Below are 27,776 nucleotides of genomic sequence, written 5' to 3' on the forward strand. Positions count from 1 at the left end.
TCTCCTCCTCCTCTTCCTCCCTCTCTCCCTCCCCTCCTCCTCCCCTTTCCCCCTTACTCTCTCCCTTCCCCTCCCTGCTTCTGGGACTCCAGTTAAAGCACAGGGTTAATCTCCCTACACCCCTTTTCTCCTGTGCTTTCTGTCTTTTCTCCTCTCTTGCCTTTCTCTGTTTCAGCTCACAAATCCCCTTTCTAGTTTTGTGGGAATTTTTTTTGGCCGGGTCAGGGGTAGGGCAGTCAAGGTCTCACTGTTTAGGACAGGCTAGACAAAAACCCATGGCCCTCTTTTTTAAAAAGATTTTTTTAGATTCATTTATTTTAGTATATATATATATATATATATATATATATACATTACATCACATATATATTATTCCACAGGATAAAATATATATTATTGTAGATATGTGTGTGTATATATGTACATTTAGTATGTGTATGTATATATATTAGTGTATATAAAATACACTAAAAATATACATGTATGTATACATATGCATATATATGTTTTATTTGCATCTATTCCTATGTACCACATGCATACCTGGTGCCCACAAAAAGTCAGAAGAAGTCATGGGATCCTCCAGAACTGGAATTGTATGCAGTCACGGACCGCTGTGTGGATGCTGGGAACCAAACCCAGGTTCTCTGAACCCCTGAACTATCTCTCCAACCCTGTATTTACTGTTTTTAAGGTTGCTACTTAATGTAGGTGTCTGGAGTTGGTGGCCCATGAATACAGGTACCCGTAGAACCCAGAAGAGACCATGGAATCCTCTGGGGCTGGAGTTGGAGGTAGTTCTATGCTGGACACAGGTGCAGCGAACCAAATTCAGATCCGCAGGTCAAGCAGTTCATGCTGTCAACTGCTCAGACATCTCTCTTGGTCCCATGATGCTCCTTTTAATTTTTATTACATGCATACTTGTGTGTGGGTGTGTGGGTGTGCCATGGTGTGTGTGCACTTGGCAATCAGAGGCCACTATAGGGAGTTCTCTCCTTCTACCATGTGGGTCCTGGGGTTCAAACTCTGCTAGTTAGGCTCAACAACTCCTTACCCACTGAGCCACCTCTCCAGCCGCTGTCAGAGGTTTGTTCTGGTGTTGTTTGTTTGCTTTTGATTTTGTTTCTTTTTATTAAATGACACAGCTTTTAAAGCCTCAGCCCAAGACTAGAAGTTTTTTTCATGATATATTGCTTCTTAGCAAACTAACCCCAAATTTTAAAAAATACTCCAGTGGTCTTCCTAAAGGGCCAAATAGAAATATTTTAAGCTTAAAAACCATATATCTTTATCACACTGCGTCAACTGCAATTGTAGCCAAGACTACATGTAAATGAACAATCGCATGGCTGTGTTTGAATAAAACTTTATTTATAAAAACAGCCAAAGGGGGCTGGCAAGATGACTCAGCGGGTAAGAGAGCCCTGACTGCTCTTCCAAAGGTCCTGAGTTCAAATCCCAGCAACCACATGGTGGCTCACAACCACCCATAATGAAAGCTGATGTGCCCTAGTCTAGTGCGTCTGAAGACAGCTACAGTGTAGTTATGTATAATAATAAATAAATCTAAAAAAAAAAAAAAAAAAAAAAAAAAAAAAAAAAAAAAAAACAGCCAAAGGTATCTATGGAAGCCCAGAGCTAACAGCACAAAAATGAAAGACTGGGTGCAAGCCAAGTGAAGGAGCACAGGATAAGGATGTCCAATCTGGACACTTTTAACCTTTACTTTGTTTTGAGGGGACAGATGTTCATGCAATTCAGGCTGGCCTCAGACTTGCTGTGTAGAGGAAGACGACCTTAAGTTCCTGGTCCTCTAGCCTCCCAAGTGTCATCATCATCATGCCTGGTTAGCCATGTCTGTTTCATATTGGACGGAATGTTCTAGTCAGGGCAGTTAAGCAAGAAACACATAAAGAGGGATAGAGACTAAAAGGCAAAAGCAAGGCTAAACCTGGGCCGGTGTCCCAACCTGCAGGCTTTTGGCCTGACTGGGGTGAAGGGAAATGAAAAGACGCGCATACAAGCTGGAACGAGCTGGGGCCGAGTGAGCGGGAGGCAGAGCGAGCAAGGGGCAAAACGAGCGGGAGAAAGGAAAGGGGGACATAAATAAATATAAATCTAAAAAGAAAAGAAAAGGACATACATACATACATACATACATACATACATACATACCAGCTGGAGTGGGGCGGTCCGTGCGCGCTGACAGACATGCAGCAGCAGCCCAGAAACTCGTGTTCATTATATACAGCTGAATGAGGCTTATTATACACAGCTGGTTTGCTATTGACAGCTGAGCAAGGAGATGTGCTCTCTGGGGGAAGGGGCGGGGGGTGGGGGGAGGGAGAAGGCTGTGGTTGATGCTTTCTGCACATGCACAGTCAACATTGGGACTTTAACCAGGGGAAGGCTTTACCAATCCCTTGGGTCTGAGGCCCCAGGGTCCTTTCTATGAGTGTGCTTATTGTCATTAATATACGTTCGTGCAGGTCTGCCAAACAGACTGTGTGTGACCGTGCGGGTCACTGAGCAGAAGGCCTGTCTGCTATGCACAGAGCCCTGAGTTTGCTTCACGGCATTGAATAAATCAGGTGTGGTGGCACTCGTCTGTAATACCAGGACTAGGGAGTAGTAGAGCCGGAAGGATTGGAAGTTCAAGGTCATCCTGGGCTATTCAGTAAGTTAAAGCCAGTCTGAGTTATTTCCATAAAAGAAGTGAAAGGAAGGAAGAAGCAGGGACGGGGAAGAAGGGTGTAGAAAGATACTCTCTTTTTCCATCTATATGATATTCCGTGCACCATGAATCAAACAAGTACTGGAATGGATAAACTCAACAAAGCCTCAGGCTACAAACTCAGTAACGACCAGCAGTTGTAGTTCTGTATCCCTGAATCAAATAACCCAGAGTGAAATTTAAGATTTTTTTAAACTCTCATTTATGATGCATACATAAATAAATAAATAACATTTTGTGTAGTTGCATGGGACTCCAGACCTCATCCGCCCACATACTCTTTACCAGCTCAGCCAAACCCTAAAAATGCATGCAACAGAGGAAGTCGAAAACTTTTTCCATGAACACAAAGGATTGTCAAAAGACATCGGAGACCTAGAGGGTGATACTACAGCGATAGAAGTCCTGCCTTATGGGGACCAAGTTCTGTGCTGCATCCCCAAGAGCGTGTATACACACACACACACAACACACACTCACACACACACATACACACACACACAACACAATACACAACACACACACAAACACATACACAGACATACATACACAACATACACACATATACACACACACAACACACACACAACACACACATACACACAACACAATACACAACACACAAACACATAAACAGACATACATACACAACACACACACATATACACACACAACACATATACATACACTCACACACACATACATACTCACACACAACACACACACACACATACACTCTGAACAAATAAGCAAAATGTTAGTGTTGCTAGGATGACCACAGTGATGGTTCACAGATGTAAACATCCCTAAAGACCATTTAATTCTATAGGAATTGGACCTCCAATTAACAGGGCATCAACTCTGCCACTCCAGTCTGGTTAAAGCAGACAGGGTTCAAGGGACAGGAGTAAACAGGGTGACAGTACTCGAACACGGGTCTCATCAGGGGAATCCAGTAACCACCTAGCGCAGTCTAACCTATCTCTTTATGACTCTGTGGCTCATTGTCCCAAGGCCCAGTATTTCGATACCAGGTTGAACCTGAGACCCACAGTTTCCACGTTTGAACCTGACCAAGATCAAAGCAAGTCATCTCAAGTGACATTCATCATTCACTGCGGACATCTAGTGTGAAGAAGCAACTACCAGGGGAATCGGCCACCTCCACCGCTCCGCACTGTGACACAGTGACTAGCTGGGTTTCTTTGGCTATGACCCAGTACCCAACAAGAAGCAACCTAAGGGAGGAAGGATTTCCTTTGGTCCACGGTTACAAAGGAGAGTGGGTCCAGTTCATACTCAAACAAGTGGTTTGTCAGGTTCTCTAGGCTGGAAAAACCAAGAAGATTCAAGGCCCTCCACCCTGCCTCTGATATGAAGAGCCTCTCTCATGAGCCAGCGCTCTGTTACCAAAGCCAGCCCAAGTGCTGCGCTCATCTCTGGGAAAGTTGCTTGCTTAGAGACATGCAGTTAGCTTTGAATTTCAGATAACCAGCATGTAATTTCTTAGCATAGATATGTCCCAAATCTCGCATGAGTATTTTTATGCTAAAAAATAAGTTGTCTTTCTGAAATTCAGATTTAACTGGGAAATTCATACACACACAAGAAAGTACCTTTGTTGGCATGAGAGGCAGAGGAGAATTTAGACTGTATTTAACCTAAGATAATCTCTGTGAACTTCGAATTTTCACAAAGTTGGTCCCGTAATCCCTTACTATCTCATTAGGACCTGAACTTGGGTCCTCTGTAAGAGCAACAAGGACTTGTAACCCCAGACATACCTCTCCAGCTCTAAAATACTGGCAGTTTATACATGCTCGTGCCGAACTATTTTAGTAATGATGGTAGCTCAGGAAACTCACAAACCTTAGCAAGATTCAGGATGCTCAGAAAGTCTCAGGATTCATACATAGGTCTGGTCTCCAAGGCAGAAAAAGCCTTAGGCAATCTCTGCAGAGAGTAGACTCTACAATCCTGTGAGTAACCCCAAAACACTTGTGGGGTTAGCAGGCCACACTTCAGTGAAGTATTTGTTTGTGTCTCTACAGCAAAAGTCGTACAAGCATATCTTCCACCATTCATGACCCTTGACAGTCTTTGGAGACTACTGCAAGCCCAGTAGTGGTATGGTAATATTAGTAATATGGTAAGTTACCATTCATTCTGTGAAATATAAATATGTAGAAGTGAAGAAAACTGAAAAAGAACAACAGAGTGCTGCCAGATGGTAAAGTGTACTGCAGGACAGTCACTAACACAGGCTAGAGCAGACATGTAAAGCAAACCTATGTTTTGGAGCTAGAGAGCTGGCTCAGTGGTTAAGAGCACTGGCTGCTCTTCAAGGGGACCAAGGTTTAATTCCCAGCACCCACACGGCAGCTCACAAGTGTGTGTAACTAGAAATCCAGGGGATCCAACACCCTCTTCTGATCTCCTCAGGCACATGGTGCACAGACATACGCACAGGCAAAACATCCATACACTTAAGACAAAGATAAATAAATTGTTTAAAATACACATATATGTATTTTATCCCATATGTTGGGTGTGGCGGGACGTACCTTTAATGCCTGTACTGAGGAAGCAGAGGCAGGTGGATAGATCTCTTTGAGTTCCAGGCCAGCCTGGTCTACACAGTGAGATCCAAGCCAGCCTGGTCTACACAGTGAGTTCCAGGCTAGCCAATACTACACAATGAGACACTGTCTCAAAAACAAACAAACAAACAAAAAACTACAGTTTAATAGAAAATATAGACATAGCCCTAATTTGCCTATACACATTTCGGAACAATATCAAGAACAGGTGTGTATTCGGCAGGCGACGTTGGGAAAGCTGATTAGCTTTTGGGGAGTGAGGTGAAGAAAGCCAGATCCTTATCTTACTTCTGGGAACTGAACTCAGGTCCTCTGCAAGAGCAGTGCACACCTTGAACCTCCGTGCCATCTTTCCAGCCCAAAGATTTTTTTTTTTTTTAAGACAGGGTTTCTCTGTGTAGCCCTGGCTGTCCTGACACTCACTCTGTAGATCAGGCTGGCCTCAAACTCACAGATCTGCTTACCTCTGCCTCCCAAATGCTGGAATTAAAGGTATGTGCCACCACCACCCACCTTATTCTTATATTAAATTTTATGTGTGTGTGTGTCACATGTGTTTGTCATATGCCTGTGACATACAAGTGTGGGCATGTAAACGTGAATGCAGGTACCCAATTACGCCACAAGTGTTGGATCCCCTGGAACTGGTGTCACAGGCAGTTATGAACTCTCCAGTGTGGGGGTCTATGAACTCAGCTCAGGTCCTCCCCTTCCTAAACGCCCTCCAATCCCCACCCCCACACAAACTCCAGACTAGGACTAGAGAGATGGCTCCCGTTGGTAAAGTGCTTGATTTTGATCCCCGGAATTCATGTTTAAAAGAGCTGAGCACAGTGTAAGATTGAAATCTCAGTGCCGAGCAGGCAGAGACAGTCAGATTTCTGGGACTTACTGGCACTACGTTGCTTGGTGAATCCCAGCCCAGTGAGAGCCCCTGTCTCCAGAACACTAGGACTGGAGTGCCAAGGGGTAAGAATCCCCAACTAAAACCACACACAAATGCATAGATACCCAACCCACACACGCCCCAAATTCTTAGAAACATCAGTCAATCATTAAAACACTTAAAAGACATTTAAGCTGACTCATAAAAACAGAAACATAAACCATACGCCCTGCGTTTATCAGAATGATATCCTTTTCCTACCTAAGGCTGCCAATGTTTTGTAACGCGGCACATGGTCAGGGTGTGGGAAAGATATTATTGGTGAGTAGAGATTGATGGAACTTCTTCAAAGAGATGTTTGGCAATAAGTAACACAGTCTTTGGCCTAGCGCTTCCCCTTCTGAGAAGTCACCCAGCAGAAATTGTCCCCTGGTGCCAAGGAAGGGATATGCAGCATATAGCCTATTGCAGTATCACAAGGTCCACCACCTGCTTAAGTAAAAGATGGCACCTTTCTCTGTGGAGTTCTATAGGATGTGTGAGTGTGTGTGTGTGTGTGTGTGTGTGTGTGTGTGTGTGTGTGGTGGGGTGGACAGAGACAGAGAGAGACAGAGAGAGTGAGACAGAGACAGAGACAGGGGAGAGACAGAGAGACTCACATACCCCAGGCTGGCCTTGAATGCAATTTATAGTCAAGGATGACCCTGAACACCTGACCCTCTTGCCTCTACCCTAAGTGCTGGAGTTTCAGGATCACACCATCACCATCACATCCAGAGGAGGAGACAGTAATGGCAATGGCTTCTCCCCTGCCACCTTCTTTTTCTAATATATATATATTAGAACTGGAGTTACAGACGCTTGTAAGTCACCATGTGGGTACTGAGTAACTAGGATCATCTAGAAGCATATCTTTTCACCCTGAGCCATCGCTCCAGCCCCTTCTTTTTCTTTTCAATGAAGTAAATTTCCATGTAATGTAGAAAAAAATCCTATTCACCCTCCATTATTCATTTTCCTCTTCCCCTAATGGTTTCATAGGTATGTGGTTACCTGGAAAAGGGATACATTTGCCAGCCTCCCTTGCAGCTAGATATGAGCTCATCTCTGGGCTAATGAGAGGAGAAAAGATGTTCAAAGATTTTACAAAGAGAGGGTTGGGTGGGAGAGAGGCTACCTTCTCAGAGGCAAAAGGGGAGTGGGAGCCTGAAGGGAGCAGCATTTGGGATGTAATTAATTAGTTAATTAATTAACTAATTAAAAATGAAAGAGAGGCTTACATCGCTTTCTTCTCACCTTTCTGCTAGATAAATGCAGATGCAATGGCAGGAGCCCAGATACCACACAGGATCATGAGGTCAAAGTGCTTGTTGAAGACAGCAAAGACAAAGGCAGGGAGACTCTGGGTCTCTGATCATTGTAGAGTCCTGTGTGAATGCTTACCTCTGGACATCACTGGACAGAGATGGGAAAGTCTAATTTTGATATTATTTTATACTTTCTGTCACTTGCACCCAAACCTGTTTCTACCCACTCACCCTACCCCACCTGGGGGAATTTTTTTTTTTTTGATTAATGATTGACATGGAAGGACCCAGCCCACTGTGGGTGGTGCCATCCCCTAGGCAGATGGTCTTATATGGTTTAAGAAAGCAAGCTGAACAAGCCATGAGGAGCAAGCCAGTCAGCAGCACCCTTCTACAGTCTTTGCCTTATCTCCTGCCTCCTGGTCCCTGCCTTGCATTTCTGCCCTGATGTCTCTTCATGAAGCTGTGGTTGGGATAGGCAAGCTATATACACCATTTCCTATTCAATCTGGTTTTGGTTCCGGTGTTTTATCACAACAATAGAAAGCAAACTAAAGTTGGGTGTGCTGATGCATGCCTTTAAGCCCAGCACTGGGGAGGCAGAGGCAGGTGGTTCTCTGTGAGTTTGAGGCCAGCCTAGTCTATAAAGTGAGTTCTAAGACAGCCAGGACTACATAATTCAGACCTCTTTTTCATTTTTCCTCAGCCTCCTGAGGAAATTACAGATTGCAGGCATGCACCATCATGTTGGATGAGTTGGTAGGTTTTTGTTGTTATTGTTATTTGTTTGTTTAAGGTTTATTTTGATTTCTTGTGTATGAGTGCGTACTTACAGGTCTATATGCACACCCAACAGATGCAGTGCCCTTGGAGGCTGTCAGGTCCTAGAATCTGTAAGCCACCATATGGGTGCTAGGAATCAAACCCCGGTCCTCTAGAAGAGCAGCTGGTGTTCCTAACTGCTGAGCCATCTCTTCATTTTTAACTTTGATCATTTGGTGGACCTATGGTTGGCTTTCTCTCCTGTCTTGTTCCATGTGCTTTTAGCCACAAGAGATAGCAAAACCTGGTAAATCTAGGTCATGTCTTGAATATTTCTGCTTTGATGCTTCATGTGCCATGGCTGGGACTCTTAAGATCAATGCCCTGAGTGCCTACTAGGACATCTCTGTCAGCAGATACCAAGCACTTGTTGGCATAAAGAAATCAAACCGGTTGATTTTGTTTGTGGAACTGATGTTCCCACAGGGCTGAAAGAGTAACTTGATAAGAAGTGTAATCCAGGCCAACCTGGGCTACGAAACAAGACCTTGTCTCAAAGAACAAACAAATGGGAATTCTAGGAAATGCTCGGTGAGTGAGGAGAAGGAGGAGGAGAAGGGACAGAAAAGCCTGCAGGGATGGTGAGCAAGGTGTACTCCAGTGAGAGATTGCCACACACCCATTTCAGGTCACTCTGTGTGGCTGCATACTCAAAAGCATGGGGAGAGAGAGAGAGAGAGAGAGAGAGAGAGAGAGAGAGAGAGAGAGAGAGAGAGAGAGAGCAGACAGACACATTGAGAGAACACACAGTACATACTCCTTTTATCTAAAATTTTAGAAATATAACTCCAGAGGCTATGAGATAGTTCAGCAGAGCTAAAGGCCCTAGGTACTCAGTGATGTATAAACCTAGTGATGTCATCCATAAAATCCAAATAAAGACAGAAGAAAAGCCTTGACTCTACAGAGTTGTCTCCCGACCTCCCCTCATGGGGCAGTGGCACGAGTGGCTGTGTTCTCGGATGTGCACAAACACACACACACACACATGCCTAACACACACACATATGCCTAACACACATGTGGCTGCACACATACACACACACATGCCTAACACACGTGTGGCTGCACATACACACATGTCTGACACATGTATCACTGCACACACACATACATACACATGCCTAACACATGTGTGGCTGTGGCTGCACACACACATACATACACATATGCCTAACACACGTGTGGCTGCACACACACACATGCCTAACATACACACATATGCCTAACACACGTGTGGCTGCACATACACACACACATACACATGCCTAACATATGTGTGACTGTGGCTGTGCATACACACACACTCACACACATACCTAACACACACAATACAGCAGCAATAAATACAGAGCTAATTCTCGGTGGCAGAAAAGAGACTGGGGTGGCTCAGACCAAGCACAAACTGGTTGGAGAAAAATCAAAGAAAGGTTTGGAATGAAGGCCCTGATCTGTATGTAGGGTGGCAGAGCAGTGTTAAGTAGACAAACACATTTGTCAAAAGGCATCAAACTGGGGATGAAGAGATGACTCAGCAATTAAGAACACCTGCCCAGCACCTACGGGGTGACTCACCCTCAGCAGTTCCAGTTCTAGGGCGTCCAAGGCCGCCTTCTGACTTGCAGTACCTACAGAGGCCAGAAGAAGATGTCACGTCCCTTGGAACTGGTTCTAAGACAGTTGTGAGCAGCCATGTTGGGGCTAGGAACTGAACTCAAGTCCTTTGCAAGAGCAGCCAGTGTTCTCAATCAGTGAGCCTTCTCTCCAGCCCCCCCCCCCTCTGGATTTGCTTATAAATTCTTTTTTTTTTAAAAAACCAGTTCACTTGGGTTTTTTGGGGGGGTGGGTTGTTTTCTTCTTTCATTTAACCTCTTCCCCAAATGGCATTAGGCCAGTCCCCACAGATGTCTAACTTCTGCTCTGCAACTGACATCCTGGTCCCCAACCTCTCTCCATCTTCCAGGGATCCAAGTAGATCCAAGTATGGCCTTTGTTTTTTAAATTGAGATTTATTTTATTCTTAAGTATGCACATGAACATGTGTGTATAATATCTGAAGAGGGTATGAGATCCCCTGGAGATGGAATTTCAGGTGGTTCAGAACCACAATACATGGGTTTTGGAACCAAACTCTGGTCCTTTGCAAGGGCAGTCCACCGAAGCATCTCTGAGGAGCATCTCCACTGAACACCTCTCCAGCTGTGAGGCATCACTTTGGGAGGAAAAAAAAAAAAAAACTTGCAAAGTCGAAAGAAGAATGCTGTGATTGCTGTGATTGGACTTGAAATGTCCCCCACTTGGTTCCCAAATAATGGGGCTAATTTGGAAAGTCAAGGAACCATTAAGTGTTAGAGCCTCAGTGGAGAAAGAGAGCCACTGACTGACGGCAAGACCTGAGGTTTTTTTTTTTTTTTTTTTTTTTGGTTTTTCGAGACAGGGTTTCTCTGTGTAGCCCTGGCTGTCCTGGAACTCACTTTGTAGACCAGGCTGGCCTCGAACTCAGAAATTCGCCTGCCTCTGCCTCCCGAGTGCTGGGACTAAAGGCGTGCGCCACCACGCCCGGCAACCTGAGGTTTTTTTAAGCCCTGTTTAACTTCCTTCCACTTGGCTTGGTGATGGAGATACAATGTGACCAGCTGCCTCACTGTCCTGCTGAAATGACTTCCCTATAGTGATAGACTGTATCTCTTCCAACTGTGAGCCAGGGCACCCCGGGTCTCCCCTAAATTGCTTCTTGTCAGGCACGTGGTCACAGTAATGAGAAAAGAAACCCAACAACCAAGCCCGGTGTGGTGGCCCACGCCTTTAATCCCAGCACTCGGGAGGCAGAGGCAGGCGGATTTCTGAGTTCAAGGCCAGCCTGGTCTACAAAGTGAGTTCCAGGACAGCCAGGGCTACAGAGAAAACCTGTCTCGAAAAACCAAAAAAAAAAAAAAGAAACCCAATAACCAGTACAAAGGGAAGATGAAGGGACAGTGAAGTGGCTCAGCAGATAAGTGTGCTTGTCACTAAGCCTGATGACCTGAAACCAATTCCTGACACCCACATGGACATTCCTGACTCCTGTGTGTTGTCCTCTGACCACACACATACATGCATATGCTCGTATAAGTGAGTAACAATGTGAAAGTAAAACCAAAGGGTGGGCTGGAGAGATGGCTCAGCAGTTAAGGTTAAGAGCACTGACTGCTCTTCCGAAGGTCGTGAGTTCAAATCCCAGCAACCACATGGTGGCTCACAACCATCTGTAATGAGATCTGGCGCTCTCTTCTGGTGTGTCTGAAGACTGCTACAGTGTACTTAGATATACTAATAAATAAATCTTAAAAAAAAAAAAAAAACAGAAACAAAAACAAAGGGCAAGATGGGGGTGGGGCTAGGGTGGGGGAGGGGTGAAACTTGTCTCTGAAAGAGAGCATCCATAGTCTTGTGGCGGTTCCCTAAGAGGCAGCTGGTTGAACCTGACACTGGCCCAGCACCCAGGCTCTGTTTTGCTTTCTTTCTTTGTAATGCTGAGAATTAGGTTCAGAGCTAGCTAATGCTTTACTGCCAAGCTGCAGCCCTGTACACGGTTGCCCAGGCTGGCCCCACAAGCATCTACCTTTCCACCTTAGCTTCTTGAGTGGCTCTGAGCCATAGGCTCTGTTGCTTCGCCTGCAACAACAGGTCCAATTTATATCCCACCCCAGCTGAGTTTACAGAGATTTTCATTTTTCTCTAGCTAGACAAAGTCCTCGAAGTCACAGAGCAACTAACAGGTATTTCCTACGCCAGAGAAAAGGAGAACCAAGCTAGGCATGATAGTGTATGCTCCTCATCCCAGCATGTGGGAGACAGAGGCATACAGATGTGTGTGAGTTCCAGCCTAGCCTGGTCTACACAGAGAGTTCACCCCGGCCTGGTTTACATAGAGTGTTCCAGACCAACCAAACCTGCGTAGTGAGACCCTGCCTTGAAAGAGACCAAAAAAGAATATCATCTCCAACAACCGTCTCCATAGGTAGATGCCTACTCCTTGTGGCCAGTAGGGAAACGGAGGCACAAGGCAGTTAAACGAGTTGCCTAACCAGGGAGTGGCAGAGCCACTGCGGACGCTTTAAGCCTCTCACAGGGAGTGAGAGCATAGTGCAGGTCAGTACATTCTCCAGCCTGGTGGGTTGCCACTCAAGCTTGTTCCAGGTTTAAACTCAGATACGGGGTAGCTGAGAACAAATGTGTAAAGAAAATCAGCCATGTGCCTAGAACCATAGGGTCAGGACAGGAGAGATGGCTCAGCCCTTGAGAGCACTGGCTGCTCCTTTAGAGGACCTGGGTTTGGTTCCCCGCACTCACATGGCAGCTCTCAACCATCTCTAACTACAGTTCCAAGGGATCCGACACTTTCTTTTCTTTTCTTTTTAAAATTTATTCAGTTTATTTATATGAGTACATTGTAGCTGTCTTTAGACATCCAGACGACATCAGATCCCCTTACAGATGATTGTGAGCCACCATGTGGTTGCTGGGAATTGAACTCAGGACCTCTGGAAGTGCAGTCAGTGCTCTTAACCACTGAGTCATCTCTCCAGACCCTTTCTTCGGGCTTTCTTCAGGTTCCAAAGACACTGTATGCATGTGGTGCACATACATACATACAACCCATACATACACACAAACACCCATACAATAAAATAAAGGAATCTTTCAAAAAACAAAACTCCATCAAACAAAACAACCCATCTACATATTCCCCAAGGTGGGAGAGAAGGTTATGTCAATCCCTACTGCTTCCCATGTACTGGACATGATCCCAGTCCCCAAGTCCCCCAGCCTCCCTGCCTCCCTGCCTCCCTGCCTCCCTGCCTCCCTGCCTCCCTGCCTCCCTGCCTCCCTGCCTCCCTGCCTGCCCTGCTTCCCTGCCTCCCAGTCCCCCAGCCTCCCTGGCTTCCTGGCTTCTCACATCCTCTCTCCCCCTGCCTTCCCGTGCTGCCTTTCCTACTACCCAGTGTTTGTGGGTCCAAACATGTGTGGGGCCTCCCTGCCCTTCTTCCTTCCCTTAATCATCCACATCTTCCAAGAGTCAGCCAAGCCCTCACCCACGCCAGCAGCCCTCACAGACAGCCCTGGAGGACATGACTGTCCCTGGCCCAGGCCCTGAGATGTGATGTGCCAAAGGCCACGCCTCCGTGGGTCTGTCTCCCTGGGGCTGTAACCACAGAGACCAGTCAGGAGTAGCTACCACTTATCACCAGGGAAATGGGTCATTAGGAGGTCGATTTTTCTTCCTTCTTTCGGTTTGTTTTTGAGATAGGATTTTGTGGTGCTACATGGTGCTGGCTGACCTCTCTTTTACAGGGTTTCTCCTGCTTTGCCTGCCAAGTGTCGCAATGATGGGCAAACACCCCACCTGCAAGCCCTAGCAACAAGGCCATCTCTCTTGACCAACTAGAAGAAAACTTAGGTTTGAGACTCTTTTGAATCCCATTCAAAAACCAGGAGGAGCTAGGTGTGGTGGCACTTGCCTGTCATCCAACTTTTGGGTTATCCTTGGCTATATGTCAAGTTCAATTCCAGCCTGTGCTACACAAGACTCTGTCACTAGATAGATAGATAGATAGATAGATAGATAGATAGATACAGATAGATACAGATAGATCATGGGATTTTACTCTCAAACTTTTATCTCTCTTAAATATGCTATGGTCAATAAAAAAATTAGTTTTGTTGACAGGGTGGCGATGGTGCACTTTGATCCCAGCACTTGAGAGGCAGAGGTAAGCAGATCTCTGTGAACTGGAGGCCAGCCTGGTCTACAGAGTGAGTTCTAGAAGAGCCAGGGCTACACAGAGAAACCCTGTCCCAGAAAAAAAAAGGGGGGGCGGTTGTCCAGAGAGAAATCTGACATAAATAAAAACGAACCATACTTTCTCATTCCACTAAATCTGAATAATTGTACTCATTCGTTTATTACCAGTCAACCGGAGGCGTCTAAAGCCACTGCAGTCAGGGGGTGCTCCGTCTGTGGGGGAGGGGTTAACGGATGGGCCTTCCTACTGGACCACTGGCTCTGATCAGTGGGGGTGGGGCGATGGACAAGATAGACTGTGGCTTCTGTCACTGCTTTTGTGACACCAGGGATGGAACAGGTGGCTTGGTGAATGCTTAGCCAGCTGCTCTTCCTCTGTCACAAGACTTTGGCTTTTTTTTTTAATGCGTATTTGTATGTGGCGTGTGCATGTGTGTGCATTCGTGTGTGAGTGTGTGCCTGCATGTGTGTGTGCATGTGTGCAAGTGCACATGTATGTGTTTACATGTGTGTGCATATATGTGTTTCTGCATGGGTTTGTGTTTGTGTGCACATACATGTGTTTGCGTGCATGTTTGTGTGTATGTGTACATGTGTGTGTTTGCATGTGTGTGCGTGTGTGTGTGCCTATATGTGTGTTCAGATGCCTGTGGAGGGTCAGAGGTTGATGATCTGTGTCTTCCTCAATCGCTCCTTACCTTGTGTGATGAGGCGCCTAAGTCTCCTGTAGATCCCAGAGCTGCCAGTCAGCTGCTTTAGCCAGAGCTTCCTCTGAGCATCCCTACCTCAAACTCCCCAGGTCTAGGTTTACAGCTGGGCCCCAGGGGCCTAGAGTTTACACAAGCATTGACTCTCACCCTCCTCACCTTTGGAAGCAAGTGCTCTACCAACTGAGCAACCTGCCCAGCACCACCCACTACTGTTTCCTTTCTGGCTTTTGTTTTGTTTTGTTTTGAGGCAGGGTCTTTGTGTGGTGTAGTCTGGCCTGAGACACTCAGCTTTCTTGTCTCAACTGGGGTTCTATAGAAGGATGACAAAGTGTCTGTCACTGAGTGTGACTCTGAGGCTCCACTAGAGTCTTGTAACTGCCACCGTCTCCATCCCGCCAGCCCCGGGCACACGCTCTGGGCACAGTGTCCACAGCTGAACAAGAATGAATCAACTCCAAACTTCCTCCCTGTTTGGCCCTTCAGATCTGGTAGGTTTGTGTCCCCTCTCCCTGGGTGGCCACGGGTTAAGGCCACAATGCCTGGAGGAGTCAGAGAGAGAGCATCCACCCGCGTAAAGCAGTAGGCACCGTGTTTCATAACCAGAACCCGGTCCTCTCTAAGAGGCCCCTCCAGCAAGAGTCCAGGCCTAGTGTAATCCCAGCACACAGAAAGTAGAGGCAGAAGATAAGGAGTTTCAGGGACACGGAGCCAGCAGATAGCTCAGCAGGGAAAGAAGGTTGCTGGCCAGCATGGTGGTCTGAGCTCAGTCTCCAAGACCTCAGAGGTGGTAGAAGAGAACCAGCTCCCACGGGTTGTCCTTTGACCTACACTTGCACACAGTAGCATGTGGTGACACAATGCACTCCCCCCCACACACACACCCCACAAACACATAAGTGAAACGAAGGTTTTTCATCTGTTTTGGGAACATAATCCGAATGCCAGGCCACGACACCTGAACTGTGACAACCGGTAAACCACAGGCTTGGAGAGAGCAGGTGACAGTCCCTGAGAATGGCTCCAAGCATAAGTTTTTGTTGAATCAAAGATCGGACACAAGTTGTCCCTCCAAGGTGAGGGAGTCAAAGAAGCAGAGCTACAGAGATGCCCTGAGAGCCACACCCCAGCCCCACCCAGTTCCACAATCCTCTTATGAGCACACCTCAGTACCCACCTGCCCACACTCATACAAAACTAAATTAATTAATTTTTTTAAAGGTCATAACTTCAGGCAAAGACGTGCTAACCCAGTCTCTGCTCAGGCCTCTGCCTCAGCTGAAGCAGAGAAAAAGTTGTCTTTCAACACGGAAGCTACAAATCTGTAATTCCAGCACTCAGTGGGGTAGAGGTGAGAGGGTCAGAAGGCAAGGTCATCCTGGCTACAGAGCTAATTTGCATTCTGGCTGAGCTAAATGAAGCCAGTTTCACAGCAACGAAGCCAACCTGTATGCACAAAGCAGGGTAGGACAGTGAAGCAATGTGACTGGAAGGAACTGGAGAGATGGCCCAGCAGCTCAGCCCATTGGCTGAAAGAATCCAGGTTCAGTTCTCAGAACATACATGGTGGTTCACAACCACCTCATGACTCAAGTTCAAGGGAATTCAAAACACCCTCTTCTCACCTTCTCAACCCCAGACCTGTGTGTGGTACACATTTGTGCACTCAGGCAAAACATAACAAAAACAGAAGTCTAATAAGAAAAAAAACAAGGGATGGAGAGATAGCTCACAACCAAAAAAATAAGAAAAAACGAGAGCTCAGCATTAGTACATTGGTCCTGCAAACCACAGTGCCTTAGAGACTTCTGTGTACTGAAAGGACAGAGTCCTTACCCAGCTGCTTACCTGCCCTCCCTCTCTCTGTAGCCCCATTCCTGCCTGCCACTCAAGCAGGGTGCCCCAAGGTGAACCCCCAGCACTGGATGCTTCCTCTACTTCACACTAGACACAAGGAGAAAGAACATAAATGATACCGGATGGCTATGAACCCAGTCAGTCAGGGGCAAGCGGGGCTCTGTGCTGGCAGGTTCCTGAGTTCCCTTCATGGTACAGGTGAGAACCCGGAGGCTAGGGGGGAACAGCCGTGCTCTAGATTATCAGGAAGGGTGTGAAGAGTGAAACCCCATGGACATGTGTGTCCATGTGCTCCTGTATGTGTATGTATGCGTTTGATGTGTGTGTGTGGGGGGGGGGGATACTGCATGCTCATGTAAATATGTCGGTGTCTCTGCTTATGCCTGTGTATCTGTGAGTATAAGGGTGATACCCTCTAACTGGTACACGGGAAACATTTTTGTAAACTGGTTGGTGTGTTGTCAGACAGGCAAGAGGGTGTGGGCTTGGGTGAGGCTGTGGGAGCCATATTTGGTTTTGCTGTTGCTGTTGCTGTTGCTGTTTGAGACAGTCTCATGGTATATTGGGCCTCTTGTCTCCTGAGGATTAAAGGCATACACCACTAGGCCTGACATAGAAGCGGTGCATTTTGTTGTTGTGTTTATGCTTTTTTGGTGTGTGTGTGTGTTTGTGTGTGTGTGCCAGAGATGGACATTAAGTGGCAATGGTTACCCACCTTTTTTTTGTTTTGTTTTGTTTTGTTTTTTGAGACAAGGTTTCTCTGTGTTTCCCTGGCTGTCCTGGAACTCACTCTGTAGACCAGGCTGGCCTCGAACTCAGAAATTCGCCTGCCTCTGCCTCCTGAGTGCTGGGATTAAAGGCGTGGGCCACCATGCCCAGCGGTTACCCACCTTTATTTTTTGAGACAGACAGAGTCTCTCACTAAACCTGAAGCAAACTGACTCAACAAGGTTGTCCAGGCAATGGCCTTTGTGGGTCCCCCCACCCTGCCTCTCCTGTCTCCCCAGTATTGGTATTGCAGACACACAGCACCACCACCATGCCTAGCTTTTAAAGTGGGTTCTGGGGATCCTACTCACTGAGCCATCTGCCCAGCACTTGGGAGGGACAGGGTTTCAAGTAGCTCAGGCTGGCTTCAACCTCACTAGGTAGCCAAGGCCAACCTGGAAAGCCTGCTTCTCAGGGCCTGGAATTACAGGTGTGTGTCACCACACCCAGCTCCTGTGTTTGTTGAGGGATACGGTCTCCCTGGGTGTCTGTGACTGTCTTCTTCCTGGGGCCCTTCTCAAAGCATGCAGCTTTGCCCAAAGTGCCCCAGGACTCCAGGCTGACGCTCAGACCTGGCTGCTTGCTGCTCAGTGGGAAGGTGTGAAATCAATCCCAGCATTCCAGGGGGCAGACATAACTCAAGCAAAGGAGCTAGGGGCAGGGAAAAGGAAATCTGACAAGAGTTGAGGGTCAAAGACCGCTTCCTTCTTGTTCGCTGGAGACCACTGCCCCGGGGAGAGAAAGCGCGTGAGAACCCTAGAGCCGGAAGTGAGGGCTCCCGACTCCAGGTCAATGCTCTCTCTTCCCTTCCAGGGCCTTGCAGGAGACAAAGCCCAGAGAAGAAGCACTGCTGTGTGTGCCTAGAGTGTTCAAGGGAGTCTCCCTCCCCTGCCTCCCTTTGCCCGCAGCTCACTGTTTCTTCCTAAACCGCCTCTCTGGGGCCTCATCTGGAGATGAGATTAGAGCCCTCTTCTCACCTGGGAATGCCAACTCTGATGTCACAGCCAGTAGAATGTTTCTCAGTCATCCTCTGGTCCCCCGCAGCTGGCGGGAGTTATGGCACAGGGCGGCCGCAGTTTCAGATCTGTGTTTTAGAGAGAGGGCAGGGAGCACCGAGGTCCCCTCTGGACCCTCTCCCGCCTCTTTAGTAAGCTCAGTTCTCTCCTCTCCAGACAGGACAAAAGGATGGGGGAAGCCCAGAATCCTAAGGACCTTGAAAGGGAAGAGGAAAAGAAATCAGCTCACCACAAAGCCCCCACTTCTGCCTGACCCTGGCTGGATGGCCTTGAGAAAGTCTTGGCCTTGCCACCCCCTACCCCCACCTCACCCCACTCCCGACTCCCCGCTAAGCTTGGTGAGGGGTTCTAGGAGGGGGAGGGGCTGCTGTCTCACTAGGGACCGACAGCTAGGAAAAGAGCCACGCTGACCCTCTTCCTCACCCAGCCCCCTTCACTCAAGGCTTCTCTGGGTCTAATCTCAAGGCTGACTCCCACTTCCTGTGGTGTCCAAGTTAAAGTAAGTCCCTAGTGGAGGCCTTTCTACCTGTTACTGTCCACGGGCTGGAGATAGGGCTAAACTGCCTAGCATGCATGAATGCTCCGGTTCTATCCCCAGCACCTTAAAAGCTGGGCATGGTGGTGCATGCCTGGAACCCTAGCACTGGGGTGGGTGGAGACAGCAAGATCTTCAAGGCCAGCCTCAAAAGTTAATTTTGGCTGTGCTTGGTGGGGCACACGTCATATCACTGAGGAGGCAGAGACGGATGAGTTCAAGGCCAGCCAGGACTACACAGAGAAAGCAATCTAAAAATTCTACAACCACCGCCATCTTGCTGTCCGCTCCCCTCTCCAGTAATAGCAGCTAAATGTATTTGGGTTTTTTTTTTTAAGGATTTATTTTTAAAAAAGGAAAAATAGCTGGGCGATGGTAGTGCAATGCCTTTAGTCCCAGCAAGTGGGAGGCAGAGGCAGGTGGATCTCTGTGAGTTCAAAGTCAGCCTGGTTTACAGATCGAGTTCCAGGACAGCCAAGGCTGTTACATAGAAAGACCGTATCTCAAAAAACAAAAATAAATAAATTAAATAACAACAACAATAATAATAATGGAAACAAATAATGAAAATAATTTTGGGTTTTCTTTTAAATTTGTTTTGTTTTTCTCTGTGTAGCAGCACTGGCTGTCCTGGACTCAATTTGTAGACCAGGCTTGTCTCAACATCACAGAGATCAGCCTGCCTCTGACTCCAGAGTGCTAGGATTAAAGGCATGTACCACCATGCCCAGCCAAAAATGATTGTTTTATGTGTGTGTGGGGGGGGGGGCACCTGTCTGTCATGTACATGGGAACCCACAAAGGACAGGAAAGCCTGTGCTCTCTGGAGCTGGACTTACAGGCCTGTGGTACTGGGAACCACACCCAAGTCCTATGGAAAGGGAATACAGACTCTGAACTCCTGAGCCATCCCTTCGGCCCTCTTTTTAGTGTGAATGTGTTGTGCACACAAGTGAGTGTCCAGATTGTATCTATCAGGTGTGTCTATCAATTTTACACTTTCTTTTTTTTTTTTACTTTATTTATTTATTTATTTATTATATGTAAGTACACTGTAGCTGTCTTCAGACACTCCAGAAGAGAGCATCAGATTTCGTTACAGATGGTTGTGAGCCACCATGTGGTTGCTGGGATTTGAACTCAGAACCTTTGGAAGAGCAGTTGGTGCTCTTAACCACTGAGCCATCTCTCCAGCCCCCAATTTTACACTTTCTTTGTTGAGACAGGATCTCTCTCTGAACACGATGAGCTTGGGTCAGGCTAGGCTGGTTAGCCAGTAATTGCCTGGGATCCACCCCTGATATTGGGCTCACACAGATCTGAGCTCTGGAGATTTGAACTCAGGTTGTCTTGCTTTCAGAGTAAGCACACAAACCTGCTAAGCATCTCCTCAGGCTCAGCTATAATTTGTGTGTGTCTGTGTCTGTGTTTATTATGTGAGTGTGTGGTGTGTGAGTGTATATATGTGTGGTATGTGTGAATGTGTGTCATGTGTTTGAGTGTGTACATGAGTGTATGTGGTGTATGTATACGGTCTGTGTGTGTATGGTGTGTATAGTATGTGAATGTGTGCATGAGTGTGAGTGCATATATGTATGCTGTGTGTATGAGTGTATGTTATGTGAGTGTATGTGGCATGCGTGAGTGTCCTGTATTTGTTGAGTATGAGCGTATGAGTGTGTGTGGTATGTGTGTGAGTGTGTGATCTGTGTGTATAGTGTGTGCTGTGTGTGTGTGCATGGGTGTGTATGTGTGTTTGTGAGTCCTGTGTGTAGTGTGTGTGTTTGTGTGTGTGTGTGAGTCCTGTGTGTGTATGGTGTGTGTGAGTGTGCATGTGTGTGGGTTTGTGAGTGTATGTGTATATAGGAGTATTGTGTGTTTTCAAGGACTTGTGATGTGTGTGGTATGTGTATGTACTGTGTGTGAGAGTGTGTGCATGGGTGTATATGCATGTCTGAGTCCTGTGTGGTGGTGGTGGTGCTGTGTGGTGTGGGGGAGAATCTGTGTGTGTGTGTGTGTGAGTCCTGTGTATAGTGTGTGTGCATGGGTGTATATACATGTCTGAGTCATGTGTGTGTGCGTGTGTCTGTGAGTCCTGTGTGGTGTGGAGGGGGGCCTGTGTGGTGTGTGGGAGAGAGTGTGTGTGTGGTCTGTGTGTGTATAGTGTGTGTAGTATATGAGTGTGCATGAGTGTACTTATGTGTGATATGTGTGTATGGATGTGTATGTGTATGTGAGTTCTATGTATGTGTGTGAGTCCTATGTGTAGTCTGTGTGTGTGAGTATGTATGAGTGTATGTATGTGTGCTGTGTGTGCATGGGTATGTATGTGTATGTGTGAATCCTCTGTGTGTGTGTGTTTTTGCATTGTATGTCCATGCAACAATATACAGATCAGAGGAGAACCTTTAGAGTCAGTTCTCCCATGCCACCATTTGGGTCTCAGAACCGAGTCAAGCCATCAAGCTGGGCAGCAAGTACCTTTACCAACTGAGCTAGCTACCTCACCAGCCCCAGCAAAATGTAATTTTTAAAAATTTCTGTAAAAGGCTGGGTGTGGTGGCTCACACCTTTGATCTTATCACTCAAGAGTCAGGGGCAGACAAATCACTATTTCTGCCTGGCTAGTCTGTCTACACAGCAGCTTCCAGGCCAGTCAGGGCTAGTGAAGACCCTATATCAAAAAAAAAAAAAAAAAAAAAAAACCAAAAAACAAAAAAGAAGACCATAAAATCAGCCTCTGTGGAAACTCCTAGAAGTCCCTGACAATAACCCAGTGGTCCGTTGGGCCTCCAGTTCCTAACGCTGAGGACTCTGACTCCACACTACATCTCCTTTGCTCCCCAAATTTATGAGACACAGAGACAGACCAGGAATGAGGTAGAACTTCCCCATCCGTGCAGTGCAGCCCCACGTCTGCCTGCCACTCCGGGTCCTGAGAATTAACTGCAAAGCAGAATGCACCGGTTTCCTCTTCCTAGGAGGGGCTTTCCCAGCCGGTCTCCTCGGGCCAGTCTAGGGCTGGGGGTTTAGGAAGTGGCGTCCAGTGAAAATCAAGAAGAAAAGTGCCTTTCTCGAATCCCCGAGCCGATCAGATCCGCCCCCCAGCAGCGAAGGACAGAATGGTGTTCTGCTTGAGACCTGGGGGCGCGGGAAAGGGTGGAGAGCCTGCTGAGGCTCTGTGACCCTGACAGGGCCAGAATCCCCCAGTTGCAACTGGTCCTCTCAGGGTGCCTGGGAGGGGCCCCAGTATCTGTGAGCCAGTGTGCTGTGGTGACTGTGCCTCTCAGCAGCAAGGGCAGGAAGCAGGAGAAGTCAGGACATCGGAGGGAAGAGGTCTCTGTCCTAACTGCAGCTGGAAGGGCCAGAGTCTCGTATTCCACGAGGTCCCCACCTCTTCTCCGAAACACTTGGACCCTGAAGCTCAAGCCAAGCTCTGGATGTTGGGGAGCTACCCCCTTGCCCCTTGAAGGCTTTTGGCGCACACCCAGCAGGGGGCTGGGGGTGTTCGCCTCACAATCCAGGTTCCTGTCTGGCTTCTGCTCTACCCAAAGAGATGGCAGGTCCTCAAGGGCGGGTGTGGTCGAGTGGGCAAGGAATTTCCCTGGAAACGGGAAGTACAAGATGTGTCAGTGTGGGATCCCAACTGAGCAAACCGAGGCGGAGGGGAGCCGGGAATGGGGAGGGGAGGGGGAAAGAGGAGAGCGACGGGGAGGGGAGGAGGATGGTAGAGATGGAGGGGTGGGAACAGGGAGGGAAGTGGGGGGATTGGGAAGGAGAGGAGAGGATCAGAGAGGAAGGAAGAAATGGAGGAGAGAGTAGAGGGAGGAGAAAGGGGGGGATAAAAGGGAAGGTGGGGGAGACGACGGGAGAGGAGGAGGATGGGAAGAGGGAGAAAAGAGGGGAGAGGGGAGGAAAAAGAAGAGGGGAGGGGAAGACGAGAAGCGAGGAAGGAAAAGGAGAGGTGGGGAGGGGAGGCTTTAATGGATCCTGTCTCTTGTATCTTGGGTTTTCAGGTCCCTGGAACTGGTCTGCCTTTGATCTCCACATTGAAACGTGACAAAGCTTTGATTGTCCCAGCCCTGTGTGAAATGATCTTCTCCTAAATCCCACCCCACCCCCACCCCCGGGCAAGCCCCTGGATGACCCTTTTTCCCTTAACTGTCAGATGATGAAAAAGCAGGCTTAGGACTGTGACAGGTGAGACAGAGCCTGGGAGACTGGGGGGAGGGGGGCGGGGGGGGGTCAGGGACTGTGTATTCAGGGGACAAAGAGACAAAGTTTCAGAGACTAAACCTGCTTAGCTAATTCAGGACAGCTGAGTGTTGCTCCTGATACTTGGTACCAAAAAAAAAAAAAAAATTGACTTTATAGTCACAAGTTATGATTGATGGATGGATTTTGAGATGAGGTTTCACTATGTACCCCCAGCTGCCCGGACACTCACTATGGAGACCAGGCTAACCTTACACGCTCACAGAGTTCTGTTTGCTTTTGCCTCCTGAGTGATAGGATTAAGGCGTGGTGTCACCACACCCAACCTCCAGTTGTGATTCTTGGCCAGAGGTCTTCAGCCACTCTGAGCCTCAGTTTCCATCTCTACAAAATGGGTCCCCTTATCTTTTCATCATGTCCTGGAGAATGGTGTGTTTCACTTGCCAAGCTCCTTCATGCCTTGGGGGAAGCACCTTGGAGGAGCCGTGCTGCTGCTTTTGTGGGGAGAACTGGCCCTCCAGATGTTCCCTGGAACTGCTGGTTTCTCTGCTGGGCGGGTACACCCGGACTCTCAGCAACCTCCCTGTTCATTTCTCTCTCACACATCTGATCCCACATTATCTGCTAATTTGTTTCATTTGCCTGCTTGTTTATGGCCCTAACCACCCAGGATGTAAGTTTCTTGAGAGCAGAGCCAGCCCAGGGCAGCACTAAGCGTTTGCTGGGCATCAGATGGATGACCTCTGAGCTCTTTCGAATGAATGAACAGCCAGGCTTGCAAAGGACATTAGATTTAAGTGACTGATTCTCCCACAGGCCTCCCTGAGCCAAAGGGCAGTAAATGTTCCTTAATAGAGGCCTGCAGAACACTCTGGGCCTGGCCCTCACCCAGCCCTGAAGCTCCCCGGGTACAGGGAGCCGTGAGGCTGTCTGAGCTTCCGGCTGCTCCAGGATAAAGGTCAGCCCTTTGCTGGAACACAAGGTACTGCACCGTCTGGGCCTGCCTGCCTCTGGCCTCATCCCCCTGGCCTCCTCAACCTGCACTCTGTGTCCAGCCAGACCAAACAGTGCCTGCTGCCTGCCGGAGAGCACAGGACTGCTTCACACCCTGTGTCCCTTGTACCTGGAACAGTTTGCACTGTGCTGTGCCTAGCCAGCTCTCTGCAGACCTGAAGAAGATTAACTTTCTCCAAAGAGCCCTGCCAGAACCTTCTGCTCTGGTCACACCCAGGTCCCCAAGTTCCCAAGGCCTTAGGATATGGTTTTATGTATTTGCATGTTATCCAGAGGCCTTAAGGAGAATGAACTGAACAACCAGTATCTATGCCTCTAGGGGAGTTGCTCTCAACCGGTGAGTCGAGACCCACTTGGAAGTCAAAGGACACTTTCATAGAGGTCACATATCAGATATCCTGCATGCCAGATATTTACATTATGATTCATAGCAGTAGAAAAATTAGTTATGAAATAGCAACAAAAATAACTTTATGGTGGGGGGAATCATCAGAACACGAGGAGCTGTATTGAAAGGTCATCACTCTAGGAAGATTGAGAACCACTGCTCTGGGCAAGGCACAATGCCAATTGCACACAGTAGGGTGCTTAATAAAGACAGCTTTTTGAGTCTGGGTCCCAGGGCATATGTTAGGCAATGAATAAGTGCCCTTTGAATTCATGAGCCTGACACTTGCAGAAAAGTCCAGGGAAAGATAATCTGTACTGGGGGAACCTGGGAGGGATAAAGTTAGTTCTTGGGAAATGAGCTAGGCTAATGACCCACATGGTGGACAGAGAGAACTGATTCCCTCTGACTGCCAATGTGAGTGTGGTGCATATGTTCTTACACACACACACACACACACACACACGTAAATAAACAAAATGTAATATTCTGTGTAAACAGAACTCTGGGTAAGCAAGGGTAGGAAAAAGAGGAAGAATGAACTTAGAGGAAGAAAAAGCTGCCCAGAACACAGTGTCCCCCAGAGAGCCACTGAGGACAGGAAGCCAGAAACCAGCACAGAACAGCCTCACTCTGCTATTTGGTGTCTCTGCTCCATCTGCTTTGGTAGCAGAGAGAAGCCTGAGCAGGCACTGTGGAGCTGTGACCCTCTCCTCCTCTCCTGGGGTGGTAGGGCTCTGTGAGAGGCCACACATCGCCGGATATAGGACATCCTGGAAGTTTCTTCATCCCCCTGCTCAGAAGAGCCCTGTGACAGGAAGCAAGGCACCTCGACCTTGGGTGACCACTGCAGCGTTCCCAAGCAGCAGGGTGGCTGCTGGTCCTCCTCAGAGGAGACTCAGGCTCATGCTAAGTTTGGATAGACCTGGGACACTGATAGCCAGGGACATTGCCTAGATTCTTCCCAAAGCCCTGTTGTGGACAGTGGTAAGAAAGGCCCATGCTCCTGTGAGCTGGGCAAGGTGACATAACCCTGTCTTCCCAGAACTCAGAAGACAGAGGCAGGTGGATCAAGTGTTCATGGTCATTGTCAGCTGCACAGAGAATTTAAGGCTAGCCTGAGCTATGTAAGTCATATCAGCCCATTTGTCTCTAGGTAAGTTGTTACAGGCAGACCAAATATCCCAAGCTGGGGGCCATGACAGGGAAGTCTGACACTCCAAATCTACTAGTGGTATCACAGGGACCTTGCAAATAGATTTTAGCCTGTCCCGTGGGCCAGTGTCTGTCGCCAATGGTGTTTGTAATCCCACTGCTTAGGAGGCTGGGACAGGAGGGTCATGAACTCAAGGCTAGCCTGGGATATATAGCAAGGTCGTGTCTATAAATGAAACGTGATGTTCCAGTTTGCAGCTCTGCTGGGGACTGTGAGTCCTGATAATGAAAGGCTGGGGTGGATCCCTGCCCTCCCCAGGGCCCTATCTCTGCCTGTGCCCTGTGGCTGGCAGGGGACATCTGTCATACTTGAACAGTCAAGCTTTAAGGTGTCCACCCCTCTGGTCCAGCTGGGCTCAGATGCAGCTGAAGTGCAAGAAACAAATACAGACAATGAATGGGTTCAGGAAAGGGGTCAACCACAGCCTCAGAGATGCTGTGGCGAGGAGGGGAGAGGCGGGGGGGGGGGGGAACAGAGACACAGACAGACACAGAGAGAAAGACAGAGAGACAGAGAGTGACAGAGATGACATAGAGAGAGACAGAGACACACACACAGAGACAGACAGAGAGAGAACTACAGAGAGACAGAGAAAGAGATACAGAGAGAAAGACAATGACACAGAGAGGTACACAAAGAGAGACAGACTGACAGAGACAGAGTGAGACAGAGAGAGACAGATGACACACAGAGAGAGACAGAGAGACAGAGAGAGACACATAGAGAGAGAGAAACAGAAAGACAGAGAGAGAGAAAGGCAGAGAGACAGAGAAAGACAGAGACAGAAACAGAGAGGGACAGAGAAACAGACAGAGTGAATATGAACTGGGGGCTTCCTGAACCCTTCTGGAGTTTGCCTTCCCCCTCTAAGGTAAACTCCCTGGGCTCTCCACCACTCCATAGACTGTGGGGACCAGGGACTGAAGGCTGACTCTCTGAGCTATGGGGACACAGCTGGGAGATGGGCAGATGAGAGCCAGTGCTGGACAGCAGGATGCCACCGCTGGAGAAGAAGTATAAATAAGAAACAGCCAGGGTGGGACTGGACAGAGGCCATTTGAAACACACGGTACATTCCGGCCCCAGGGTAACACACTGTACCAAGCTTCCTAAGAGGTGGGAACATGGCAGACAGCGCTGTGGGAAGGCATCAGGGGAGGAGCCTCCTCCTCCCCCAACTTCTCCCTCAGATCGGGCACCCCAGAGAAAGACCCTGTCCCTTTGGTGGCCACAGGAACCCTACCATAGTTCCTCTCCCAGTTCCAGATAGGGGCTTGGGTGTGGGATGAAGGTGGGAGAGGGTGGGCTGCCACCACAGCCCAGGTGACATGGGGGGCAGGGAGGTAGCAAGCATTCTTCAAACAGGGACTCACAGAGCCATAGCATGAGAGAGCTGCAAGGGAGGTGACAGAGGAAGTGCCTCGTCCAAGGTCACACAGCCAGCCGTTCAGGGGGTGGGACAGAGCTATCCAGTGCTGGGCAGTGCTGGGCACTCTTGGGTGTAGGATGTGGGTGTGGCAGGCCAGGGAACAGGCAGTGCCCAAGGACTGAGGTGGGGAGCCCACATTCAAGGCTGCCCCACCACAATTTGCTTGGCCTTGAGTGGGCGAGGCTTGGGTGCTGTCCCCTTTCTAACCCTTCCCTCAAAACTCCCCCTGAAATAGCAGAGCTAATACATGGGAAATATTTAGCATGAAGACTAGGGCGGATGTCAACTAAAATGAGTCACCTCCACCCCTCCCCATTCTCCTCCCCCCACCCCTCCACACACTCATACTCACACACAAAACCCAGGGCATAGAACTTTCTGGGAGGTCTCTCTGTGGTTGATACACACTTTTTAGGTGCTGGCCACCTGTTGTTTTGGGTCCCCATGTGGTCACTCGAGGTTTGTTTGTCACTTCAACTGGCTTACAACAATGC

General features: G+C 48.1%; 1 protein-coding gene across 3 annotated transcripts in view; it reads right to left on the reverse strand.

Moving 5' to 3' along the window:
• Positions 1-27,776, reverse strand: part of Fkbp5 (FKBP prolyl isomerase 5) — a 116,387-nt gene that overhangs the window by 86,781 nt on the left and 1,830 nt on the right. For 2 of the 3 annotated variants that reach the window (XM_029471442.1, XM_029471443.1), the window contains one exon: positions 18,447-18,681. The gene's annotated coding sequence lies outside the window, so the exon portion shown is untranslated. Of the gene's footprint in view, positions 1-9,927; positions 9,949-18,446; positions 18,682-27,776 lie in introns of those variants that run through there. The other variant, XM_029471446.1, reaches the window with a different exon arrangement.

This window comes from Mus caroli, chromosome 17, assembly GCF_900094665.2.
Source record: "Mus caroli chromosome 17, CAROLI_EIJ_v1.1, whole genome shotgun sequence".
Lineage (NCBI taxonomy): Eukaryota > Metazoa > Chordata > Mammalia > Rodentia > Muridae > Mus > Mus caroli.